We start from the raw sequence: 5,936 nt of genomic DNA, 5'->3' as shown, positions 1-5,936 counted from the left end.
GCTTGTCATAATGGTGTCCATAAATATTTATTGTTTAGGAGAGATCTGGACCCAGCATTTTAGTCATTTCTGAGCACAAGCAGCTGCATCATTGGAGACAAAAGAGGTGCTAGTGGACCCTGCATTGCGGTTCTGGTGCTAACGATCTCGGGCTAGTGCAGACGCTATGGGTGAAGGGCACAGTCCTCGACAAGAATGCTGTTGTCTCAGGTGCCACCTGCAAGTTCAGAGTCCCCCAGCCCACCTGCTCTTCCAACCAACTGGCTGCAAATCTGAGTGTTCCATTACCTTCTCTGTTTCAATGATTCACTAGAGTGACTGACTCAACTCAAGCAGGTGCCATGCTTATGACTCGGTTTTGTTCTAAAGGATACAAATCAGGACCAGCCGCCTAAAGAGACACATAGACGAGGTCTGGCAAGGCCCCAAACATGGAACCCGCCCCATGGAATCAGGATGTACCGGCTTCCTGTCTGGTAATGAGTTCACCAGCCAGGAGACTCATCTGAGCCCAGGTATCCAGAGTTTTTATCGGGCGTTTTGTCACATAGGAATGATTGGTTGACTCATTGGCCACATGACTGAACCCCGTCTCCAGAGCCTCGCCTTCCCCACACACTGGGACAGCTATCACTGGCTGGGAGCCCCAACTCTGTCATCACGTACTCGGTCTTTCCAGCATGGCCAGCCCCACCCTGAGACTATCGGGTCCCTCCATGAGTCACCTGGTTAGCACGAGCTCAGATGTAGTCCCAGAGCCACCGTGAATATCAAAGACGTCCACTCCTACCACTCGGGAAACCAAAAGTGTTTGGAGCTCCCTCCCCACACCTGGGGATAAAGAGCAGACCCATTATTTATTATGAACAGTCTGTTATTCAAAATGCATTGGAAATTGATTTCTTGTTCACTGTCATTTCTACTAAATCAAGAATTATTAAGTTCTTGGTTCCCTCTAAAATTATGAAATAAGTTTTCCGCAGGCCCCCACACTTCACACGTACTAGCGGGAATACCCTAGAATCACAGGGAGAGCACCGTCCCCATAAGGCAATAGAAGGAAAGAATGTTGCACCTCTTAATGTAGATGAAAATAAGGAAATCCATACACACACTTGTTAATCTGATACAGAAAATTCTCTTCGTGGATATATATTTTTCAGCCTGAAGACAATAATTTTTTCCCCAAACCGTCTGTCAGCCATGGAGAAGAAGCATCACGACCACAGGAAAGTAGCATTGTGTTCTCACGAATTAGTGGGTGAGGTGACGAGTCCTGCGGGCTCCGTGCTGTTTTTCTCACCATGACCACGTTACAAGAAATGAAAATGAGGGAAGAATTTGTGCTGGAAGTCTGCAGTTTTCCCCTCAAGTTACTGCAGTTTTCAGTCTTACTGTTGTTCGGATGGAAGGTTGAATCAAAAATCCTCTATAACTTGGAGGCTTCCTGGCAAGGTGGGAGATTCCAGACTTTATGAGCCTTGATTATGATTAACATGTGAAATGTCTGAAAGGCCCCACAACCTCTTTTACTTTTGCCTGAGGCTTCTGTTAGACCATTTCCAGGACAAAACGTGCAGTTTTCAGCTCCTGTGACACAGCCCTCTCTATTTACAGTTTTTGCTCTTGAGAGAAAATAAATGAGTCTCTTTCCTGAGGCTCCCGTTGACTTGAGCTCTATTTTAGAGGAAGTTATCTTGGTGTAGGAGCATCAGTCAAAAGAGGAAAATGGGGGCGCCTGGGTGGCTCAGTTGTTAGGCGTCTGCCTTCGGCTCAGGTCATGATCTCGGGGCCCTGGGGTCGAGCCCCGCGTTGGGCACCAGATGACACTCAAAGCCCATCAGTAATCTGGGAAAGGTCTCGTCTGCGACCTTGGAATTTATCACATTTGTAAGAGGTAGACTTGAATTACAGCCTTTCAAAAGATTTTTGTTGAGACATGGAGGTAGGATATAAGATTTTTCTCCACGGAAATCCTCTGCTTCTTGGAGAATCTGTGCTTCACAGGACGCTTTGTGCCGGGGGACAAAGAGGCGCAGGCTTCGGGAACCACCTGACAGGGAAGACGGCCTTCACGGCTCAGCCCCGCCACTGGATTTGCTGACCTGCAGGCGAGGTGAGCCCTGTGATTAGAAGCCCTAAGGCCCCCGTGTTCGATGCCACTGGAAAACTTCCTGGGGAAGAGAGGCTCGTCCTGCTGCGGAAACTTCGGGGCCACCTGTCATACATTCCTGCAGGTGGAGTCTGGTGGAAAACAGTGGAGAGTTCCTTATATTTCTCTTCGAAAAAGAATCTGAGGCTTTTTCCAGCAAGACCGAGTAGCCGTACTCTTCCCTGTGCATCCTGCAAATACAACTAACAACCCAGATGCCTGTGATGTTGCCCCCATGAGGAGACCCTCCAGGAAAGAGAGGAAGGTGTCCTGGCCAGGCGTCTGGGGACCTAGGAAGCTCTGGGGTTGCTCTCTGCCTCACACACTCCCACTGGGAGCTGTGCCCCCAGGCCGGGTGGGGAGCCTAGACTCCCATCCTCATCTGGCTACAGGGAGGTAGAGAAGGCCAAGTAGGGAGCCAGACTTCCAGCTCACGGGGCTATCCCCAAGCGTGCCCCTCCTCATGGTGTCAGCAGAGGCCGCTCCTGGTCGCACCCCTTCCTGGCCCCTCCTCCCTGGGGTGGTGCGTGAGGAGGTGTGCTGGGAAGTCAGGACTTTAGCCCCCACCATGGTGTGGTCAGTGGAGGTCCGTGTGGAGCAGTTACACAGGATTCCTCCCACTCCCAGCCACGGAGGACCGTGGAGGCCCAGCCAGAGCCAGAACCCCACGCCCCCCCAAGCCGTGGTAAGGACCCCACCTTGTGCACTGAGCCCAGTGGGAAATGGACTTCAGTCCCCACCTGGAACGAATGAGCTGGTATCTCCTCCTTCTAAGCTGCCAGAGCGATGTCGGTGGAAACCAGCCAACACGGAAGATTTAAATAGTATCTAGAATCTCAAACATAATACCCCAGTGGCCAGGCTCCAGTAGAAAATCATTCATCATACCAAGACCCAGGGATTTCTCAAACTGAATAAAAACACAGAATCAATAGATGCTGAGATTGAGTGGCGTGATGTTAGCATTATCTAAGATTTTCAATCAGCCGTCCCAAAAATTCCTGAATGAGCTATTAGGAGAACACCTCAAACAAATGGGAGAAGAGAACATTTCAGCAAAGAAATGGGTGATTTATGGAAGAAACAGAAGGAAATTCTAGGACTGAAAAAATACCATGACAGAGTGAAGCTCTCAGCAGCAGCATGGAGGGACCAACCAGGATCTATCATACCTAGAAGGTTCTGTGCAATGGGAAAGCAAAACAGTACCATCATCTACGGGGAACAACAGAGAGAAAAGAGACTTGAGCCCTGGAGCCTCGGGGCGCAAGACAACAACAAAGCATCAGCATCTGATTCAACAGAGTCCTGAGAGCACCAGGGGCAGGGTGAGCTGGAAAGGTGCTCAGAGAAAACAGGGCTAAAACTTCCCAAATCTGTCAAAAGACAAAACTGGATATTTAAAACCTGAGCACATCTTGAATGGGAAAAACTGAAACAAATCCACATCGAGACACGTCATCGTCCAACTCAGCAAAACTAAAGGGCGTATTTTGAAAGCAGGTGGACATTTTCATGTGGGGGTGGTGGGGAGAACGACTGGGATGAGCAGGTTTTAACTCTGGAAACCACAGGATGTGGGTGTTCAGTTTTCCAAACCCGACAAGAAAGACCGACACACCCAGAATCCAGTCCCAGCAGAAATGTCCTCCGGGAAGGAAGGGAAATGAGGTCCCGTCTGTCCCAGATGGTGGGACACGGAAAGAACGTGTCACCCCTGCAGAAGGATTCAGGGCATCCTCTAAACAGAAAGGGGACAACAAGAGAAGAGCGTGGGGCCCGGGCAAGGAGTCAGAACACGACAGGGAATATATCAGCGCAGACAGTGGACTGTTCGGCAGTTTCTCTATTACAAAAAGGAAAGAAAGAGCTAAGTGTGTAGCTCCCACGTGACCCAGCGATTTCTCTGGGGGACATTTAGCCCAGAGGTCCCCGTGTCAGCCTGCACATGCGTGGTTTCCCTGACACGGGGGGGGGCAGCCCAAATGTCCTGGGTGGGCGAACCGCGGACACACTGTCCCCTCCGCACGCCGGGCACCAGCAGTAGGGAGCAAGAATGAGCTTTGCTCTGCACAGCGGCCCGTGTGAGTCCCCAGAAAATCCTGCTGAGTGGGGAAAGAACGCCGACCCCAAGGGTAGGTGCTGTGTGATTCAGATTCTGGGCTGGGGCTTGCCAGGGGCTCACGAGGGGCGTGGGTGGTTTGAAAGCATCACGTGGGTCTTTGTGGTGCTGGAACCACTCTGGGTCTCACTCCATCGATATCAGTATCAATTTTAATTGTGCAAGATGGTGGCTTTGGGAGAAACAGGCCCTCTGCGTATGGAATCTACAACTACCTGAAGATAGAAAGTGTAACTGGACACAGGGGAGCCTTTGGAGTTCTGCAGAGCGGGGGCGAGGAGGGCCAGCTGGCTCGCACACCCTCCCTCTGCGCGCGCTTCTGAGACGTGGGTCCCCAGCAGCGCGCAGGCGAGGGTCATGTCCTCACTGGCAGGCTCACTGACTGGTCCCCACAGGGAACTCCAGGAACTCTCTGGCTCCTTGACAACAGACTGTCCTGGAAAATTAAATTCTGGAAGATCTATATCCATTGCGAATGGAGGTTTTCGAGAATTAGCGTTTTCAGCATTTACCGCCGTAAGATGAGAGGCAACATCAGCTGGGCGTCCGAGATGACAGGTCATGGTGCCCACGTGGGGCCCCGTGTCTGAGCCAGGGGGGCCCAGCCTGCGGCTTTCTCATCCTCCCCTCCTGCTGGGCGTTCTTAACGCTTGCTTTCTTGTGTTACTGGCCCAAGATTTGTGTCAATTATTTTACGTGAGTTGGAAATCCATCTTTGCATGAGGAAATGAAAGCGAAAGGACATTTCTTATAAAATGTAGTCATTTCTCTTTATCACCCTGTACATTTCCAGGATGATCAAGCACAACTGTGCGCGGACTGCTCTGGGCGTGAGTCAGGGGGACCAGACGCTCAGCAGGGCCTCAGACGCCCACGCCAGGCAAAAGTGAGCAGAGAACCAGTGAACTTTGGGGATTGTACGGCGTCTACTCTCAAATTGCCAAGAAGGAATTCTTTGTAGAGCCTTTTTTACACTTGACTGAATGTGATGTACTTAAGAAAGGAAAGAAGAAAAAGTGCTTCTGCCCTTGGAGAACAGAAGCTCTGTGTCGGGTTTGGGGCAAGTTCGTGCCCAGGGGCCCACGGGTCCTCATTCGCTGTGTCCCTCAGGCGTGGCCCTGCGTCCCCAGCACTCTTGCTGGCCCACAGGTGCTCTCCGAGGCACCTGCGTTAGTCTCCGTGTAAAGCAACCCAGCTGTACAATGATCAGAACTGGAACGGGGTGTCTGGGTGGCGCAGTGGGTTGAGTGCCCGACTCTTGATTTCTGCTCAGGTCATGATGCCAGGGTCATGGGATCAAGCCCCGTGTCGGGCTCCCTGCTCAGCGGGGAGTCTGCTGGAGATTCTCCCTCTGCCCCTCCAACCCCCCCAATAAAGAAAAGAAAAAAAGAACTGGAAAGCCTCCACTCTGGGTGATCAAGTCCCTCCCCAGCTGTGTGATGACCTTACCTTCGTCAGCCGTGAAATGGGGGGGGCGGGAAGGGACCATGACTAAGGTCCCCAAGTGCTCACACTGGGCTCTCTGAGCAGACCCACGGGGCCGTCTGTGTTTATGGGGGTTTGAGGGGGCGCCAGGCTGATGCTGGACTCAGGTTTAGAAAATGCCGCCATAGGGGGCGCCTGGGTGGCTCGGCCGGTTGAGCGTCTGACTCTTTTTTTTTT

This window comes from Leptonychotes weddellii, chromosome 6, assembly GCF_054177405.1.
Source record: "Leptonychotes weddellii isolate Sample4059 chromosome 6, ASM5417740v2, whole genome shotgun sequence".
NCBI classification, from domain to species: Eukaryota; Metazoa; Chordata; class Mammalia; order Carnivora; family Phocidae; genus Leptonychotes; species Leptonychotes weddellii.
This window is presented reverse-complemented; position numbering follows the sequence as displayed.